Source organism: Triticum dicoccoides, chromosome 5A, assembly GCF_002162155.2.
Source record: "Triticum dicoccoides isolate Atlit2015 ecotype Zavitan chromosome 5A, WEW_v2.0, whole genome shotgun sequence".
Classification (NCBI taxonomy): Eukaryota; Viridiplantae; Streptophyta; class Magnoliopsida; order Poales; family Poaceae; genus Triticum; species Triticum dicoccoides.
Window position 1 is genome coordinate 429,478,356 of NC_041388.1, and position 22,207 is coordinate 429,500,562.

Consider the following 22,207-nt stretch of genomic DNA (forward strand, 5'->3'; position numbering starts at 1 on the left):
GCCCGGCTGCCGCCGCCGTGGGGTTCTTTATCTTTCCTACATTTAGAATTATTATTATTATTGTAATTTACTTTTAGATTTGGATAGTTTCTATAATATAGGTTCTTTATCTTTTTTAAAAATGAAATTAGAAATGCCGCACCACCTCGCCTCGCCGCCGCCTCGGGCACCACCGCCACCGACCGCCGCCTCCACGCGCCACCGCGCCGCCGCCGCATCCACGCCGGCCGGAGCCGCCCCGGCTTCTCCTCCCCTCGGCGGCCACCATCTCCGGCGAACAGGTCTTCTCCGGCGAGCTCGGATCTCGCCTCGGTTCACGCGCCCGCGAGGAACCCTAGATCTGGGTTGACTTTTCCCCCTCTCCCTTATAATTTTGTGCATACTTTGACCTGCCGTAACTTTGCATCCGTAGCTTTGATTTGGACATATAGTATATCTATCGACGAGTACATCATTTCATTCCATTGCATCATTTTCATTTGAGCTCATCTTGATGCCCGAAATGCTGTTAGAAGGAGGCTTCGTGAGTTAATTGTCAGATCTGCTAGTTCATCTTAGACTTTTGTCATTTTTGCCATGATTGTTGTGTGCATGCTATGCCTGTGAGTCCTTCATATGTTTTGTTAAGCATTTTGTTATCTTTCCATAGGTGCAACCCATGCATTTTTAGGATGTGTGTGGTGACTTGTGCAAGCTTGCAAAGTGAGGCACCCGGTAAATCTGTTTTCAGGGACTTAGTAGTTTTCACTAAGTCTGGGATTATTTAGTTCATGATGCCATATGTTCAGCTTGTTTCCTAGTGATCCGTGCCTCTTTTGAGGATGATCAGTAAAGGAGTTTTGTTAATCATGTTATGCTCTATCCATCCTTGTCTTTACTTGCAATTATGGAGCACCCTAGCTTGAGTCAATCGAGCTCTACTTTTGCTTCGTGCTGAATCTGGGCAGATCGTCAACTCGTTTGCGATTTTGCCGGCGTTGTTGTAGTTGATCCGTGCATGCTATGCCATTGTTCTTGCCATGTCTAGCTTGTATTTTGTGCCTTCTTAATGCATGTATGCTTGCCTTGCCGTGACTTGCACCGTAGTGAGTGCATCAAGCTCGTTTACATGCCTTCGTGAGTTATATTTCAGCATGTCTCAGTTTTCACTAAGTCTGAAAACTGATTGTGTTTTAGCTATGTTCGTGTGCCGTTAGTATATTTGGTAAACCCTTTTGGCCCCAGGTCACTTTGGGTCTTTTGTTAAGCTTGTTGAGTAGCTCCATGCCATGTTCTTCTTTGTCTTAATCAGGTCATGTATCGTGTTGTTTTGCTGCTCCGAAGAGGGCTTCATGATCTGAAATTTCAGACAAGTGTTAATTTCACTAAGTCTGAAATCTGTTTTGCATTTGCGTTTTTGCCATGCTTGTTTGAACCTCATAATGGATGAATTGGCCGTAGCTCAGTGCTAGATTTTTGTCAAGCATCTTGTGTGCATTCCTGCCATGTATTTTGTTGTCATGTTTGGTGGCTGTAGCATGTTCATTTCGTTGCATTTAGATGCCTACTTGCTGTAAATCGCAGACTGGTGTCATTTTTGAATCGCTTGCCATTTCCAAACCGTAACTCCGATTCCGGCGTTCTTTATATCGTTTTCAAGTGATTTCATCTCATCTTTCTAGTGGCACCCTTGGATTTCCAAGTTGAGGCCAGGTTCATGCATCTCCGGTCATATCTTGCATTTTGCATCCCGCATCGCATCCCGTATAGCATATCATCATTTCATCATATTGCTTGGTCTTGCACGTGGTTGATTGTATCCTTGTTGCTTGTTTGTCTTGTTTGGGTAGAGCCGGGAGACAAGTTCGCTAACGAGGAGCCCGTTGAGTTTGCTCTTGAGGATCCAGTCAACTCTGACAACTATGCAGGCAAGATGATCATACCCTCGAAATCACTACTATCTTTGCTATGCTAGTTTGCTTGCTCTTTTGCTATGCCATTGCTACGATGCCTACCACTTCATTGCAAGCCTCCCAAATTTCCATGTCAAACCTCTAACCCACCATTGTCCTAGCAAACCGTTGATTGGCTATGTTACCGCTTTGCTCAGCCCCTCTTATAGCGTTGCTAGTTGCAGGTGAAGATTGGAGACCGTTCCTTGTTGGGACATCTTTTATTTAATTGTTGGGATATCATTATATTTCTATGTTATCTTAATGCATATATATACTTGGTAAAGGGTAGAAGGCTCGGCCTCTCGCCTAGTGTTTTGTTCCACTCTTGCCGCCCTAGTTTTCCGTCATATCGGTGTTATGTTGCCGGATTTTGGGTTCCTTATGCGGTTGGGTTATAATGGGAACCCCTTGATATTTCGCCTTGATTAAAGCTTGTCCAGCAATGCCCAACCTTGGTTTTACCATTTGCCACCTACCCTTTTCTTTCCTTGGGTTCTGCAGACTCAAGGGTCATCTTATTTTAACCCCCCCAGGCCAGTGCTCCTCTGAGTGTTGGTCCAAACCGTCAGCCGCCGGTGGCTACCAGGGGCAACTCTGGGCTGGCCTACCGGAAGTTTAGACAATCTAAGTGTGCCCTAAGAAAGAGATATGTGCAGCTCCTATCGGGATTTGTCAGCACATTCGGGTGGTGTTGCTGGTCTTGTTTTAACCTGTCGAAGTGTCTTGAGTTACCGAGATACCGAGTCTGATCGGAACATCTTGGGAGGAGGTCTATTCCTTTGTTGACCGTGAGAGCTTGTCATGGGCTAAGTTGGGACTCCCCTGCAGGGATTGAACTTTCGAAAGCCGTGCCCGCAGTTATGGGCAAATGGGAATTTGTTGATGTCCGGTTGTAGATAACTTGAACCTTAATTAATTAAAATGAATCAACTGAGTGTGTTACCGTGATGGCCTCTTCTCGGCGGAGTCCGGGAAGTGGACACGGTGTTGGAGTAATGTTTGCGCAGGTTGCTCTCTAGTTTCTCGCTCGCGCTTTGCCTCCTCTTCTCACTCTCTTTTGCGAATAAGATAGCCACCATATATGCTAGTCGCTTGCTGCAGCTCCACATATATTTGCCTTACCCTTCCTATAAGCTTAAATAGTCTTGATCGCGAGGGTGCGAGATTGCTGAGTCCCTGTGGCTCACAGATTACTATTACACCAGATGCAGGGCCCGATGATTCCGCTCCAGGAGACGCGTATGAGCTCAAGTGGGAGTTCGACGAAGACTCTCAACGATACTACGTTTCCTTTCCCGATGATCAGTAGTGGTGCTCAGTTGGGGGTGATTGGGACCATTGTCGCATGTTGGGTTTTCTTCTATTTTGGCGCCGTAGTCGGGCCATGAGTGTTTTTGGATGATGTAATGTTATTTATGTACTTTGATGTGACGTGGCGAGTGTAAGCCAACTATGTTCTCCCCTTTATTATTCATATTACATGGGATGTTGTGAAGATTGCCTAACTTGCGACATATGCCTTCAATGCGATTATGTCTCTAAGTCATGCCTCGACACGTGGGAGCTATAGTCGCATCGAGGGTGTTACAGATTGTCTTTCGAGTGAAAAAGTCCAATCGGACGATCCGATTAAAAGTATCTAATATCCGAGTGGATGAGCTCAAGTCCGAGTGAAATTGAACATGTGCTCGAAAGTTTATCAAAATGACCTTGGATGAAGAAGTGTTCAATACAGAAGTTGTGCGTATCATCAAGACGGTAAATTTTGATTTTGGAGTCATCATCATCAGAGATAATATATAGCCTACAACTTCACTACGAGACTCGGATAATCCAGTCTACTGCAAAACCGAGTCCGACTGGAAGATAAAGATGACCTCGAAAAGTATTCAATATGGCCTTATTTGAAAAAATGATCAACATGAGAGTTGTTTGTATCGTCGAGGCGCACAAGTTTGATATTTTGTCCGTCTCGATCGGAGATCATATGCAAGCCCGGCAGCCCGCGCAAGAAGGAAGACAGAGTTTGGGCCAGATTCAGACTAAATCCGAGTTGGAATAGAATTAGGACTCTAGGACGTGAATTGATGTAATTTTTCTTGTAAGGAAAGCCTAGATGAATCCTTTACTTGTACGGGAAGTCCAGCCGCCTCTTATATATGTTGGGGGTGACGGCCGATTGAACAACACACAATCGAACAAATCAATATACTACTTTTTCATCTACGTTTTATCTCTCCACCGTTTTTCTCTCTCGTTCTTCGTTGTTCTTTGTGTTTGAGAGCTGCGAATCCCGAGGCTCTAGGGGCAAGCGAATTGACCTAGGGCAGCCCATAGCCGTCGCAATCCCTGACGGGGTCCCTCCCGGGTGCGCGGGGTTTCGGGTCTGCAAAAGCGCCCGCGGACTGTCTTGCGTATCATGTTGTCGGTCGGGTCTCCTTCGACGTGAGCTGCGGTGCATCACCCCCGGCGTCGAGGGTACACGTGATGTGTTCGTGTGTCAACACACTTTTTGGCGACTTTGCTGGGGAACGAAGATCAATCATCATCATCCACCATGTCCGATCTTCCCAAGCCATCTGAGGTAGACGCCGATAACATTATTAAGCCCAGTCTTGATGAGATATCGGCCGATCATCGCCAAGTCTATGAGGAGTACAAGAAGGCGTGTGAGGAGAAGGACCTGCAGGAGTTCCTTGCAAATTTCAAGAAAGATCGCCAAGGCAACATCACTCCGATTGAAGAAATCAAGTTCCCTCCTCTTCAAGCCGAGCAGGTTAAACCCTCTGTAAGTACTACTTTTTCTCCTGAGCAGTGGGCTGAGATTGAAAGTCGTATTGCTGATGGTAACAATCTAGTCTATCAAACTTTTATAGAAAATACTAATGCTCAGAAGAATATATCTCAATCGTCTAGTGGTAATAATGGTGTAGCTGCTAGTGTGCAAAACCCTAATCTGGCTTTACCTATTGCATCGACGCCTCCCGTGTCGATGACTTATTATCCTACCCAAACAAATCAGATTGTGGCTACACCCATTAATCCTATTATGAGTATGACAGGTTTGGTGGCAACGCCGAACCAAACCCTACTTACAACTACATCCACTCGACCACTACCAAATTATGGGTCGACGTACATACCACAATTCATACCTACAACTAGTAACCCTACTCCTTCTATGCCACTGCCACAAGCTGCATCGTCCACTATGGATGATGGTCTAGCTAATCTTAGAGAGGAGATGGCTAAGATGCTTCGAGAAAATTTTGGAGTTGAGTTACCTCGGAATCGGATTTACCAAAAGCCGTACCCCGAGTACCTTGATGCCATCCAGTGCCCTCCGGGATATAAGATTCCAGATTTTGTTAAGTTCAATGGAGAGGGCACAAAAACCACATGGGAGCATGTTAGTCAATATTTAGCACAATTGGGTGAGGCAGGCTCATTGAATGAATTGAAAGTGCGTTTATTTCCTTTATCATTAACTGGTACTGCATTTTCATGGTTTTCTTCTTTACCACATGGTTCCATTCGGGTCTGGTCGTAGCTAGAGCAGAAGTTTCATGATCACTTTTATAGCGGCGACAATGAACTCAAGTTGTCACATCTGACATCGGTTAAACAGAAGCATGATGAATCGGTCTCCGATTACGTCAAGAGATTCATAGAAACAAAAAACCGGTGTTTTAGTTTGGTGATAACCGAGAGGGACTTGGCAGACCTAGTGCTGAGTGGTTTGAGAACTCCCATTAGAGAAAAGCTAGAAGGCTACGAGTTTTTAAATATCAACCAAGTCTTACAAAGGGCTTTGGCTCAGGAAAACCGAAGCAAAGACCTCAAAGAAGTACATAGATACAAAGCCGATTGTCCGAAGATGAATATGGTGGAATATGACAGTGATCATTCGAACGATGAGGGTGATGTTTTTGCTACTGAATTTGTTTGGCCATCTAAGGCCGAACCCTTTACTTGCAATGATCTGAAACCGATTCATAAGAATTGTGATGAAGAGATGAAGTTCACTTTTAACATTGCTAAGTGTGATAGAATATTTGATGCTTTGCTGCAGGCTAAGAGCTAAAATGGCATGCTTATTGCAAGTATCATAATTCTTTTTCTCATGCTACTAACGATTGCAATGTTTTTCGACGACAGATACAATCGGCCATTAATGACGGACGATTGAACTTTTCTGAGATGCAAGTTGATAAACAGCCTTTTCCAATGAATACCATGGATTTAGAGGGGAATAAGCTACTCATTCGGCCGGAGGTAGCCGAATCTGCTAATAAAGCTAATGTCATTGTTGGTGAGCCCAGGAAAGACAAGGAGGACAACAAGGTCTTGGGGAGACAGGTTGTGCTTGGTAAGCAACTCGATGGCAAGGAAGTGATCAAAATCACCATCAAGAATCCTACACTCGGGGGGCAACTGCAAGTGCAAGAAAATGCTCATGTGAGATTTGTCAAGCCCAAGAGTCCAGAAATTGGCAAGTGGAAAAGGAATGAAGTTAAAGTACATCGCAAGCAGATCAAGCCAACTTTTGATATGTTGCTGTCCAAATACACCAACCAGTCGGCCGGCTCTAGCATTAATCGGCCGACTCATCTGAAGCGACCAAGGGTGTCGTTTCCAGAAGAGCATACGCAATCTGTTTGGGATCAACTTGACTATTCAATAGAGGCCGACTGAACATCGGTAACTATCGGTCGGCTGGTCAAAACATGGGACCGGATGGAAATTATCCGAGTGTAAGAATGCACCCAGGTGGAAGCTATCCGAGTGAAAAAATGTGGCCGAGTAGATTCCATCTGACTGAATTCCATCCGAGTGATATTCATCCGAGTGGATTCCATCAAAGTAAAAAGGTGCGCCCGAGTGGAAATTTCATGCATCTGAAAAGTCGAAAAGAATGGCGTGTTAATCACCAAGTGTTGCAGCAGTTGAGTCGGCAAAAGGCAAGGAGAAAATGGATGCCGACTCACTTATCTTGGGCACCGAAACATTCGCCATACAGCAGCCGATTGTGCATAGCAATCCGACTGAGCCGATACTTTCTATCGCGCCAAAGCACTCGGCTAATGACCATGAAGCAAGCACCAGCCGAGTAAAAACGAGAGATCCTAAATACACTCAGCCAAAGTGGTGTCCTCCAGGGCTAACAAAGACACAAAAGAGGAAACTACAGAGGTTAAGGAGTCGAGAGATGGCAGAACAGGAGGCCGAGAAACAAAGGGATAAGTTGTTCAATGACACTCGACCCATGGTTCCACCAAAACAAGTGTGGAGGCCTAAACAAATACAAGATACAGCAGCTTCTACATCTATCACAGCAATACCTACATCACCAAAGGAGGACAATGCAACAGATATGACATCGTCTGCGACACTTCTTACTTATCCATCACTCGGACAAATATCAGAATCGGTGGATGCACTCGAGGAGGAGGTTGATATGTTGGACTATGAGTCTATGCTGGTTCATGAAGGTATGGATATCAATATGGTGTACTACTTACCTGCTGAGTTTCGTGCTGTAGATGAAGAAGGAGAGGTGGCTCGGCTGGATTTTGGCCCTAAAAACGCAATATTCGAGAAGCCAAAAGAACCAGTAACGCATCTTAAACCATTATATCTTAGAGGTCATATCAATGGGTCGCCGCTCACTTGGATGCTTGTTGATGGTGGTGCTGTGGTAAATCTTATGCCCTATTCGGTCTTCAAGAGATTGGGTTTGCCTGATGAAGAATTGATCAAGACCAATATGGTGCTCAATGGATTTGAAGGCAAAGAGAAAACTGAAGCCAAAGGTGTGATGTATGTGGAGCTTACAGTCGGAAGCAAAACTTTGTCTACTGCATTCTTTGTCTCTGAGGTGCAAGGTAACTATAACGTCATACTAGGGCGCGATTGGATTCATGCAAACCAGTGTGTGCCATCCACTATGCACCAGTTTTTGATTCAGTGGGTTGATGATGAAGTGGAAGTTATTCACACGGATAACTCGGCTTGTGTTGCTTTGGCCGATGCATCGGTGGATTGGCAACATCCCAATGCTACTTGCTTGACGGGACGTGACTTATCAGAATTTGATTTTCTCAGTGCAACCAAGAATGGTTTTGTGCCCGTCTCTTTAAAGCCGAGTGAATGCAATCGGCTCCAAGGTATGATATGTTTAAATGGATCCTAATTCCGAGTGGTTACAAAAACGTCTTGTAAAGTATCGGTCCAATGAGAACGATATGTATGAGTCTATAGAGGAGTTGGATCACATGGATAAACTTGGACAAGGTTTTACATCAGCCGATCCGTTAGAAGAGGTAGATATTGGAGATGGTTCAGTCACTCGATCGACATTTATAAACAAAAATTTGAAAGCCGATTGTAAGGCTAAGTTAATCGAGCTATTGAAAGAATATGTTTGTTGCTTTGCATGGGAATATCATGAGATGCCAGGGTTAAGCCGAGAGCTAGTGGAACATCGCTTGCCTATAAAGGTCGGTTTTAGACCTTATAAACAGTCGGCCAGAAAATTTAATCCGAAAACATATGACTGGATCAAGGAAGAGATCGGTCGACTGCTTGATGCTAATTTCATTCGACCTTGCAGGTATGCCGAGTGGATTTCTAACATTGTCCCAGTGGAGAAGAAAGGGTCCGGTAAGTTGAGGGTGTGCATTGACTTCAGAGATTTAAATAGGGCTACACCCAAAGATGAGTATCCTATGCCAATAGCCGATATGCTTATTAATGATGCTTCTGTACATAAGGTTATTAGCATTCTAGATGGTAATGCTGGATACAACCAAATTTTTATGGCCGAAGAGGACATGTACAAGACAACTTTTCGATGCCCTGGTTTCCTTGGCTTATTCGAGTGGACAGTGATGACATTCGGATTAAAAAATGCTGGCGCCACATATCAAAGGGCTATGAATTTGATTTTTCATGATTTACTCGGTGTCATACTTGAAGTTTATATTGATGATATTGTTGTCAAATCGGATGCTTTTGAATCTCACTTGGCCGATTTGCGTTTAGCTTTTGACAGAATGAAAAAGTATGGACTGAACATGAATCCTTTGAAGTGTGCTTTCGGCATGTCATCTGGCAAGTTTTTGGGTTTCATTATTCATGAAGATGGTATAGAGATTGATCCCAAAAAGATAGAGGCTGTACAGAAAGTGGAGGCTCAAACATGCAAGAGAGATATGCAAAAGTTCCTTGGCAAGGTCAATTATTTGAGAAGGTTCATAGCTAATCTATCAGGGAAAGTTGATGCATTTACTCCTATCCTTCGGTTAAAGAATGATGCAGATTTCACTTGGGGAGCAAAACAGCAAGAAGCATTTGATATGATCAAGAATTATTTGTGCACTCCTCCGGTGATGAGAGCACCCAAGCATAGGGAACCCTTCAGACTTTACATTGCAGCAGAGGAAGGAGTTATTGGTGTTGTTCTAACTCAAGAGACCGAAGGAAAAGAGCATGCCATCACTTATTTGAGCCGCCGCTTATTGGACGCAGAGACAAGGTATACATTTATTGAGAAATTATGTCTATGCTTATATTATGCTTGCACAAAACCGAGACATTATTTAGTGCCGAGTGTTTGTGTAGTAGCTTGTCAAACCGATGTCATTAAATACATGTTGCATAGGCCAATTCTTAGTGGTAGAATTGGCAAGTGGGCTTATGCTTTGATTGAATATGATTTGGCTTATGAATCTCTAAAATCCATGAAAGGCCAAATTGTTGCTAATTTCATTGTTGAACATCGGATTAATAACAAGCATGATGTTGATATGAACCTTGTTTCATTAGTACCATGGAGATTATACTTTGATGGTTCAGTTTGTAGCAATGGCCAAGGTGTTGGTATTGTTTATATATCTCCTCATGGTGCTGTTTTTGAAGCCTCATGCCGCTTAGAATATTTTTGCACAAACAATCAAGCCGAATATGAAGCATTGTTATTCGGCCTAGAGATGTTACTTGCTATAGGTGCTACACATATTGAGGCTTATGGTGATTCGTTACTAGTGGTGCAGCAAATATCCAAAGTCTTTCAGTGTTTGGATGAATCACTTAATGTTTATCTTGATAGATGTCTAGATATAATTTCTACTTTGGATTGCTTTAGCATTGCTCATATATCTAGACATGACAATTGGAAAGCAAATGAATTGGCACAACAAGCATCCGGATATCATGTTGATCATGGCATGTTTCATATCTCTCAAAGACTGATGTCTTGTCTTGCCAATATGGGAGAGGCCGAACCTGAACCCACTGATTCGGCCATTAACAAAAAGTCTAGTGCAGGTGACAATCCCGACTGGAGGAAGCCCATTGTTGATTACTTGTGCAATCCGAGTGAAAGGGTGGACAGGGCTGTTCGGCGTATGGCTTTCAAGTATACAATGAGAGATGATGGTCTTTATCGCCGAACCGTCGATGATGTTCTTCTAAAGTGTTTGGACGAGGACCAGGCTAGAGTTGCTATGGGAGAAGTACATGAAGGTATTTGTGGCACTCACCAGTCGGCTCCCAAGATGAAATGGTTATTGCGACGTGCTGGGTTTTATTGGCCGACTATGATTAATGATTGCTTCAGATATTATAAGGGGTGTGAAGCTTGTCAAAAGTTTGGTGATATTCAATTGTCTCCTGCTGCTATGTTACATCATATTATCAAACCGTGGCCTTTCAGAGGTTGGGGTTTAGATTTCATTGGACAAATCCATCCGTCTTCCTCAAAAGGGCATCAGTTCGTATTGGTGGCAACCGATTATTTCACTAAATGGTCTGAAGCAGTACCTCTCAAGAACATGACGCATACGGAGGTAATTCAATTCATAACCGAGCACATTATTCATAGATTCGGTATTCCTCAAACGTTAACTACAGATCAAGGTTCATCTTTCATGTCACACCAAGTCAGAGAGTTTGCCGAATCTTATAACATAAAGTTACTCAATTCCTCTCCATATTATGCCCAAGCTAATGGACAAGCTGAGTCTAGCAATAAAATTTTAATCAAGCTCATCAAGAAGAAGATTGAGGATAATCCAAGGAGGTGGCATGACTTGTTGTTTGAGGCATTATGGGCACATAGAATCTCAAGGCATGGTGCTACGAAAGTGACTCCATATGAGCTAGTATATGGTCAGGAGGCTGTTTTACCGGTTGAAGTAAATTTGAATGCTTTGAGAATAGCCAAACAAAATGATTTATCGGCAATAGACTTCTATAACTTGATGATGGACAACATTGATGAGGTTGCTGATAAACGTTTGGCTGCTTTGAATGCCATAGAGAGAGATAAGTTGAGGGTGGCAAGGGCTTACAATAAGAAAGTCAAGTTGAAGAATTTTCAAGTTGGTGATCTCGTTTGGAAAGTGATTCTGCCGATTGGTTCAAGAGATAGAAAATTCGGGAAGTGGTCTCCAAGTTGGGAAGGTCCTTTTAGAATTACAAGAGTTGTTCCCAGAAATTCATATTTGGTGGAATCAATACAAGGGGCATTGTTACCTCGAGCTCTCAATGGCAAATATTTGAAGAAGTACCACCCGAGTATGTGGCAGGAAGCCTAAGTGGGCAATGGTTGATATACGATTATCGCCCTTAGCACAAACATGGCCGATACATAATTATCACCCTGAGAAAAATAAATGGCTGATGGAGTGTTGATATCGTCCTTAGAACAAACACTATGCATATTATTTTTCGGTGTGCAAGCTTTGCCGAAAAACAGGGGGGCATGTGTTGACACCTGATTTTGGCAAGATACAGATTGCAATGAAGATGGTCTCGAGTGAATGAGTTTTAAGCATAAAAATATTCACATCACCGAGTGGAACCACTTTGATGTTTCGGTTATATTCATTCGACTTTATCTTACGGACCGAAACTATACTCCGAGTGGCATAGTTCAATGTTCCGAGTGGTTTTTGGCCAATCACGTCTTCAAGATGACCTAGGATGAAGGAGCACTCTTAAGGAATTGTCTTCATCTCTTCGAAGCAATCGATTTTGATACATAAATCATCTCAATCCGAGTTCATATGCAAAAGTTAGAGGCAATATACTGCAGACTGAACCTCAACGGAAATATGGCGCGAGGTGCCAGACACTTGTCTGATAGGTTGCGCGAGTAATTCGGCCATCAATACAGCCTTGAATCGAAAAACCTTCAACATGGAAAAGTTTCGTCTCGTCGAGCCGATCGATTTTCATATATAATTCGTCTCAATCCGAGATCATATGAGGCCTGGAGAGACAAATCAAGATCGGGCTATGTTTTCAGTCAGAAATCCGAGTGAAAAGTTTACCATCCGAGTGAAAGTTTACGGTCGAGTGAAAGTTTAAGGTCGAGTGAAATTTTACGGTCGAGTGAAAGTTTGCTGACCGGATGAACTTATTATTATCCAAGTGGAAATATAGTCATCCGAGTGAAAATATGATCATCCGAGTGAAATTGTCGTCCAGGTGAAAATATTCCGAGTGAAAAGATTACCATCGGGACGAAAACTTGCCGATTGAATAAGATAGTGCCTTCCGAGTGGAAATATAGTCATCCGAGTGGAAATATAGTCATCCGAGTGAAAATATAGTCATCTAAGTGAAAGATTGTCTTCCGAGTGAAAAAGTCCAATCGGACGATCCGAGTGAAAGTATCTAATATCCGAGTGGTTGAGCTCAAGTCCGAGTGAAATTGAACATGTGCTCGAAAGTTTATCAAAATGACCTTGGATGAAGAAGTGTTCAATACAGAAGTTGTGCGTATCATCAAGACGGTAAATTTTGATTTTGGAGTCATCATCATCAGAGATAATATATAGCCTACAAATTCACTACGAGACTCGGATAATCCAGTCTACTGCAAAACCGAGTCCGACTGGAAGATAAAGATGACCTCGAAAAGTATTCAAGATGCCCTTATTTGAAAAAATGATCAACATGAGAGTTGTTTGTATCATCGAGGCGCACAAGTTTGATATTTGGGCTGTCTCGATCGAAGATTATATGCAAGCCCGGCGGCCCGCGCAAAAAGGAAGACAGAGTTTGGGCCAGATTCAGACTGAATCCGAGTTGGAATAGAATTAGGACTCTAGGACGTGAATTGATGTAATTTTTCTTATAAGGAAAGCCTAGATGAATCCTTTACTTGTACGGGAAGTCCATCTGCCTCTTATATATGTTGGGGGTGACGGCCGATTGAACAACACACAATCGAACAAATCAATATACTACTTTTTCATCTACGTTTTATCTCTCCATCGTTTTTCTCTCTCATTCTTCGCTGTTCTTCGTGTTTGAGAGCTGCGAATCCCGAGGCTCTAGGGGCGAGCGAATCGACCTAGGGCAGCCCATAGCCGCCGCAATCCCTGACGGGGTCCCTCCCGGGTGCGCGGGGTTTCGGGTCTGCAAAAGCGCCCACCGACTGTCTTGCGTATCGCGCTGTCGGTCGGGTCTCCTTCGACGTGAGCTGCGGTGCATCACCCCCGGCGTCGAGGGTACACGTGACGTGTTCGTGTGTCAACACGCGTCTCCCGTTTCTGTGGCCGAGACTCCCATGCCGGCGGCCGCGCCATGCAAGCAGCGACAGAAGCCGGGTGCGTGGAGAGCGACGAGTCGGTGGTAAGCGCCTCCGCGTCCGCCGCCATCATCAAGGAGAAGTAGAACACGGGAGGCCGCCGCGGAGGCGATGCCAGCGTACACAGCAGGTGTCTTGCCGGATCCTTTTGTTGCGAGGACCTTCGTTGACCCCGCATGGGCTCGACGGAAGAGGGGAATGTTAGGATGAACTCGAACTGGTGCCGACCACCATCATCTTCGGCACCAGCCAATGATATCAGTTGGGCAATGGGGAAGCGAGCCGTCCTTTGCGCTGAAGCATATACCTCCGGGGCTCCCGGCAGTCCGATGATTGTGCTGTCGGACATGAGGAACACAAATCGATCGGTGGGCGACCATTTAGGCCAGGTATTATATACCTATGCTGTCCAGAACTAGCACCGCGTAGTTCATTTGAATGTAATGTAATCCGTCATGTTTGTATGAAAATCCGGTATTTTATATGATTTTCGTCGTTGTTTATATGAAATATCAGTTTGTCTACGTGTTTGCGTGAATTTCGTCCGGTTGGTTGAGTTGCTGTCATAATGTGCGCGGCTACGGTTGGATGGCATAATTTGCGGGTCGCCGATCGGTCTGCAGGCGGCTCGGGCGGCGTTGTGGGACAAAAAAAACACAACTCGTGCGAGCTCGTCTCCAACGTGCGCGCTGGAGGATGCATGACAGCATGAGCACACGAGCCATTCCTCGTTCATCGGTGGCAAAGGCACCGGTGGACAAAAGGGTCGCCAATATTTTGGCTACCCCGGGCAAGATCCAAACAGCCCCTCCCAACAGATTCAAATCCCTCGTTCGCTGTGGAATTTTGCCATGTGTTGTTTTCATGGACTAGGAAGATGCCCGTGCATTGCACAGAACATCAAGACGCATTTTTTTACAAACTCCCGCATGCATGCAAGGGATAATTAATGTCCTCCTTTGCTAGTACCATGAGGCAAACACCATTAATATTGCATCGATTAGTGTTAGTGGCCTTGTATATCTGCAAATTGTAATTTTGATAGTGGCCCCTTGTATATAAAAATGGAGAGAGAAAGATGAGAGATAAGGTGAGGAGGAGTGGGGCGTGGTGGTGACTGGTGGTCGGACTGGGCGGAGGCATGGGGATGGACGGCGCATTATGTCTAGGTTTGTATCTCTCTCTCTCTCACGTAGGTGGGGGACGTGCACGAAGAGAAGAGGTGCACGCACGGCGCACGTACTCCCGTCTCTTTCCCAACCACACCCGCGCGGGTACACAGTGGAGCTCATTCCTGTACGAAAAAGGCAGCCCATGTGGTAATTTGGCACGTATACTGGTTGTCCACTTGGTGGAGGGAGGATCATCTACCACAGGTGAACAAACAAATTGCGACTTGACGCGTTATGTTAAATTGAAAAAAGAGGCAAACCATGTGGGGCCTACCTTAGAGGCAAGGCTCTATACACTGGAGTACTTTTGATGTGTCTCGTCAACTCGCAGAACGAGGAGAAGCTTGCTTAGTATGCCGTCTCCCCCGCCCACGGGCGCGGTGGCTCGCAGGATGAGGTGAATCTTGCTTACGAGTAGTAGTAGTAGTAGTAGTAGTAGTAGTAGTAGTAGTAGTAGTAGTAGTAGTAGTAGTAGTAGTAGTAGTAGTAGTAGTGTATGCCTTTATGCCCGCTCCCTCGCCCACGCGCGCGGTGGCTCGCAGCACGAGGAGAAAATTTTACTACTCCCTCCGTTTACTCCTCGTCCCTACTACGTACTTTGGTTAGTACTCCCTCCATTTACTTATACAAGGCCACTATAAAAAAATACATTTTGCATCTATACAAGGCCACAAATAGTAATCGAGACAAAAGTTACTACTCCCTCCTTTCCAGTTTATGGCTCAATTTCAAAATCTCTCCAACCAAGGTAGACGGTGAGTGGTCGAATTAATTTCGTGGTTTGCACAAGTAATTAGTACGCTCGTTTTTCTCAAGAAGTTATGTTTACCAAGGCATTAATTAGAACGAATGCATGAATGACCACTAAATTTCCATGAACTTGTACATGCATTGGTTAGTTTCCTCTTGACACTGCTTGCGTCGGGTGATCTAACGCACCTCGAAATCCAACATGTAATGGTACTACTACTAGTATAGTAGAATTGAGACTTGTCAAACGGAAAAACGAATGTTTTTTAGATGAGCCCTATAAACCCTAGTGGGTACGTACTTTGTAAAAACAGATTTTTCCAAAACTAAGTCGCTCCCTTTCATGAATTCTGTAGTACACTCCTCCGTTGACGCTCCCTTTCATGAATTCTGTACTTCCTATCACCGACATGTGGGACATATGGCAACCGGGTCGACGTGTCAAGCACCAAATAACAGTGCAGAACAGCAGGGGGGACGCACCCCACTCATACCGGCCCAGTAGTAGTAATGAGCAATGAGACGTCAAATCACAATGTCGCACCTTCCCAGACGGACGAAGCAACCATTATTTCACACTTTGGTTCCCCATCATCTCAAACCATGTAGTATTGCTTCTGCCTCAAGAGGGACACGCGCATCACCTTGGTACATCATGACACGTGGGACCGCATGACAGGCCATGCTCCCCCGTCGATCACTCGGTAAAATCACCTCATTTTTACTATACTTCCTCCGTATCGGTTTACTACATGGCATGCACGTCGTTCTAGGTTGAGAATTTAACTGGCTATATATGTGATGACCAATACTCTAGCCTTTTAAAAAATGTATACTTTTGTACAGTAGTACTATCGATGGATTGCGCCATGGAGCAAAAACTGAAATTAAAAAAAAGGTGGTACATATAGAGAGCGCTCGTCGCCAAATTATGCATATAGTACTATTAAAAAGCTAGTACGTGCTTAATTGGGGTGCTAAATTCTATTAAAGAAATACTACTAGTATGTACATACTGAAGAGTTAAAGTAACAAGAAGAAACATAACATAGTTCTGCTGGGGGCTTAGCACAACACACCCCTCAAATGAAAGTAAGCACACCTGAAATTAAACTATGCAACTAATCCGGTAGACACTGCATTAGAAGTTTAGAACCACCATGAGCAACGACACTGCCACCTTACCTGGAGTCCTCATCCACGTCCTCGACTTCGTCCTTGTCCCTCTCCCTCTTGGCCGATACTTCTTTGCTTGAACCGCACACTTGGCTGTTGCTCTTCATCTAACCCTTGTAGATATTGAAACAAAGGTAGCCATCCATTACAGTGTAGTGGATGTGGTCTATATCTAGTACATTCCACTGCCATGCATGATGATGAAACGTGTGATGAGGTTTCTCCAGTTTATGGTATGAAGGATGAACCATGGCTCCTGTCAGGGTCAGCATTGAAGGCTGACGAGAGGGACCAGCCGATTCTTCTGGAGGTCGAAGGGGTTGCCTACAACGAGGCCTATCCGACCCAGGACTTCTTTGTTGTTCTTAAAGTCTACAGTAACGAATTTCACTATTTTGTCCTTGAGGAAGTTCTTAAAATCCCGGCACTCAATGTCGGCATGGCATATGTGGTAGACCAAGCAAACGTTATGTACGCAAACCTGGATCACGGCGGGCTTCTTCCACTCTTCGTCCTTTAGATCCTTCTCTCGTCCCAGGACTGTGGTGTACTCAACATCTAGCCCAGCGACCCACTCATCATCTGAGTTTTCGAACATGCGTCTGAAGCGAGAAAGGCATCCTTTCACCTCGCGGAAGAATGGGTGTAGATGATGTTGAACTTATCGTCGGTGATGGTTCTAACCTTGTACTCACTGCCAATCGTGGAGATTTGGGACGCCATGGATTTTGGAGGAGGGTTAGGATTAGTGGAACTGTCGTAATGTGAATGGACGGGACGACTAGGAGCGAACCGCTGTAGTTTTGAAGGACGTGCAGGGACGAGTAGGAGAGAACTGCCAGCGTGCGAACGATAGGGTAGTGGCTTTCCATTCTCCCATGATACGAGCTTTCGAGATCCCTTGGATCTGAGATTGAACGGTTGCATGGCGTGATTCTAGACCTATGGGTGAATATCCTATCCTGGAGGGTTATTTTGCAAATTTTCAGCAACTTAGCATGCGACCGTTTGATCTCAGATCCAAGGGCTGCCAGCAGCCCGTATCATGGTCGCGCCTACCATGACCGTCGCGTCGCTCGCGCGGTCATGCCCTTGGAGATTTAACACGGTGTGTTAGGCTATCTGATGTTGGCATGTCATACATAGTCATCACTTAGTCACTCATACTACAACAAGGTTGGCTATAAGTGTATTTTTTACTCCTCTCTATCTCTTTCTTCGTAATGGAGGTGGTCAGGAATCGGGAGACTCACACCGGTCGTAGCGCCGCAGTTAAAATGATAATGGCAAGTCAAATCACGGGCCCCACCTATCCAGCAGTAACTCGCTGTCAAATCACACAACCCTACGTTTGTAGCAGCTTACTCCCTCGTCTTCTCGCGTCTCTGTCGAACTGACTAGGCGGAACTGCCCCACCTACCGTGCAGGAAAAGCCCCGCCTTCGACTTTTAAATACAACTACATCCGCTGAAGAATCCAATGATATACTTTTTGTGATATAGTAACTCATATTTAGTTAGTCAAATGGATGACCTAGAACTACGTGCAGGCCCTATAAACCGAGACGCCTAAAAAAACCGAGACGAAGAGGGTAGTTCAGCAAGTATCTTTTTAGATCAATATAGTCGGGATTCACCAAGGAGCAAAACCAAGTGGTAGGTTGCTCCTGTCGTGTTGGCGTAGCAACTCAAGCAGGGTCAGCCCGCACACGAAATGGCGACACACTTAATAGGACCCCTTTGGCCGACATGTGGCTCATCCACCGTCTTGTTCCACGTGCGATGCACCAAATTACAGTTCGGAGCCGCGGTTGGAATTGGAGGCACCCCGGTCGTAGCGCCGCAGTAGTAGAAAATGAGCGATGAGGGGTCAAATCACAAAGCCCCACCTTTCCCGCATTATGCTGGATGGACGAAGCAACCATCATTTCACTCTAGGGCGCAAGAGCATAAAGAAAAGAGAAAACAATGATGCGTGCGGCAGCTACCTAGGGCACCCTAGGGTAGGGGTCTCCACTACAGATCCTTTTTTGAAAGCGCCTCCACTAAAAATCGGCTTCTCCCTCATCCTCTTGAAGAAAACCGATGATGAGGATTTCAATTTGATTCACATCATAGGAACTTTTCTATTGAATCTAGAGATGACATGTATCTCAATTCCTATGAGGAGGGATTAGAAAAGAGATGTAATTTGGTTCATATCATTAGATCTTTTCTATTGAATATACGCTAATGTTTATTTTCCTTTGAAATTAAGGGAGTATAGGAATCCATTCATATGAACCAAGTGGCTCTAAAGCTATAGAAATGATATCATGTTTATTTCCTTTGAAATGTGGAGTATATGAATCTATTCATATGAACCAATTGGCTCTAAAGGAAAAAATCCTGTAAAAATCATATCATATAGAGTTCCTATGATATTCCTCGACACTAAAGGATGCTTGAAATTGCTGCGGGTGATATGATGGTCTTTCTTTGTAGACTCCTCACCCATCTTTATAGTTACCTCTCGAAGATGAATGAAATGATATATAGCACATGGTATTCTACATGTGCAATTTGGTACGCGAAAACTCGGTAAAAGTTTGCGAGGTTCGAATTTTCAATAAAGCTATATGCACTGCATTTTGGAACGGAGGGAGCATACGGCAGTTGCTAACACTCATGTGGAAGATTTGTGTGGAGGAGGAGTGGCTGTTCTGTTAAATGACATGGCAAAACTGACACTATCGGATGCCGATCTAACGGTTCTTACGGCGTTTGTCAGGAAAAGGCTTGTGGCGAACGTTTGTCGGATAATGATTTACGGACACATGCATTGCATTGATACGTGCCCCCTCTCTCTTACGCACATGCACCCTCACGAGTCACGACTCTCCCAAGTCCTCTTGCAGACTCGCACATCGCACCCACCGTCTATCTGCAGGTAGATGTCACGCCCATATGTGCTCTTCACACCCTACCCTCAGAACTTCTAAAAAACAGAAGACGACACGCACATTTTATTTTAGCTCACACATCACACACTTATACTATTACTCTTGCGGCGAATGTTCTTTGGGCATAGTATATTGTACTCTCACGAAGAGAAGCGATGCACGCACGCACTCTCTCACACCCACTCGCGGGTACACATAGGAGCGCATTTTTTTGAAGCTGGTACAACAAAATCACTCCACTATATATAAAAGCAGGAGCCTTAGCGCTTGCTTTACTAGGGTTCCTCTCATTCACTCTCTCATGCTCTCCAGATCTAAGCAACACATAGGTGGCCACACTCTCTCTCAGCTCACGGCTGGTCACAAATCCGGCCGGACAACCTCGACCGGAGTAGGGGTATAGGTGCATCGTTCACGCTGTCGTCAGCGGCTAGGGAGGAGACCAACGGCTGCCCGCGCATCCCGATCGGCGGCTGTGCCGTTCTCTCCGAGAGAGCGCCGGCTCGGGAGGGCCTCCGACGCCGTCTTTGCCACATGCCGACGACCCTCAGGTATATATTCCTTTGAAACCTGCCTTGCTCTACTACCCCAGTTCCCTTCATGTGGATCCTTTTCTACTTTTGTCCGCTGTTCCAAAGCCACCTAGACTTCTACTATTATTAGAAGTAAAGCTAGTTCATACAGTCGACTCAAAGCGTTGGTTCAAACAGGGAAGAAAGTGGGAAAGCTATAGCATGAATCTAGGACTTGGTTCTAAGAGGAAACGGGGGAAAGTAGTAATATCTGTCACTGTTTAAATAACCGTATTTCGTATTTGTGCAAACAAGGATGTCTGTCTCCATATCGTTTCGGGATGTCTGTCTCCGTATCGTTTCTATCCGCGCAATCAAAAGCACACACCTCAGTTTTAGTACAACTGCACAAAATGAGATGGCTATCCCTCGTTGCCGTCGTCTAACCTCCTGTCCTCAAGGTATCCCTACATTGGTAGTAACTAAGGTAGAATGACCAACGCAAACTAAAAGAAGCTGATTCGTACGTTTTACTTCCTGATTGCAGTGTAGGGACGAGCGAAAACAACTGCATCCTAGTCCGGAATGCACTTTCTACCAGTTCATCCATGGACCAAGGACTAGCTGGCACGGCTACACTGCGGTTTTTTGGACAGGTGCGCGGACAAGAGGCATTGTGGTCTGTTTATTTCTGCAAATAGCGGCGCTTAAATTTAGTGGAATGCACAAGCATTTCAGCTGGTCAGTACACTGCACGGTTCAGTTCAGCATTCCAGCTGAGACCACAATTATAATTGGTTATTATGGAATGAGAGAACCTAACCCTGAATGGTGGCAACAAGAAAAAACCAGAGTGAACTCCAGGAAATTTAAGCCTGCCGGGAGGCCCTTTGCTCAGAGAAGCCTTGCTTGTTTCCTCCTGATTTGTAAACCTTCTCACAACTTTGTCTTTTGATGTGAACTAGTATATGTTAGTTATGTTCTATGAATCATTGAGATGTATAAAATTGCTTAACTTATGCTTTTCAAGTTTTTTATGAAGACGAGTTTAATGTGAGTGTTCCACATGAGCGCTAGACTAGCGTGTGAACGTTTGGAATTTATTACATTGTGGCCTCAATTAACTGCACAAACCACTGTAACAAGATACATAGTTGCTTATATGTCAGACAGCAGATTGTTGATTGTTAGCTGGTCGATAGCCTAGTGTTGAAGCGGGCTGAGCCAGTGTGCCGTGTTTTGCACAACTGCTTACAAGTGGGGCAGCACCAACAATGTTTACAAGTACTTATGTATACGTCGGTGCACGGTTCTCGAACGAGTGCTCTATTTCATCAAAACACACACTGCTCATATGATAAACCGTGACAACTTATGTCTTACCATGCCATATTCATGAAAAAACTAGTGAGGACGCATCTGTTTCGGCAACAATTACGATGGTTCTCAAATGACTCACGGGCACACAAAAGTAGCAGCAGTTCCCATAGACGGATTCAAACAGAGTACTAGCCCCAGAGAGGTCGATAACAGGCAAGGTTCAGATAATTAGACACAATCCAAACTACTATTAAACACTAGCTGGGGCAACTATTTCATGCCTCGATCTAATTTGGGTTGGACACAAGACAGACCTTGCCATGAACATCATTGAGGACGTCCCACAGCAGCTCAATGCTGTGAACCTTCATGAAGACAACCTTGTGGCCTTGCCACTGATAAACTTGTTTGTGCAGGCATGCCACGTCATCTTCCTGCGTAAGCTTGACAAGAACAGTATGCCTCACAAACGAAGGAGTAGCTTTGAACTTCTTGTGCTTCAGTACACCCTGGACAACACGCCTGTCAACAGTGAGGCTGGAATACAACTCTTCATTGGTATAACAACAAATGGCTTCCAGGATCCAACAGCCTAAGAACTCTGTTTTCCCAGTGCGTATATTCAGGTCGTCCGCCTCATAGCGAGTGACATGTACAACCACACAATCCTTGTCTGCATCAGGGCTCTAATTGAAACAGAAACAAATTCTGAATTACTTTTGAGTATAAGAAACATAAGTTATTTAAACCACTATGTATAGCATGGCATCGAAGCTAATAAAATTTTGCATTATTAATCA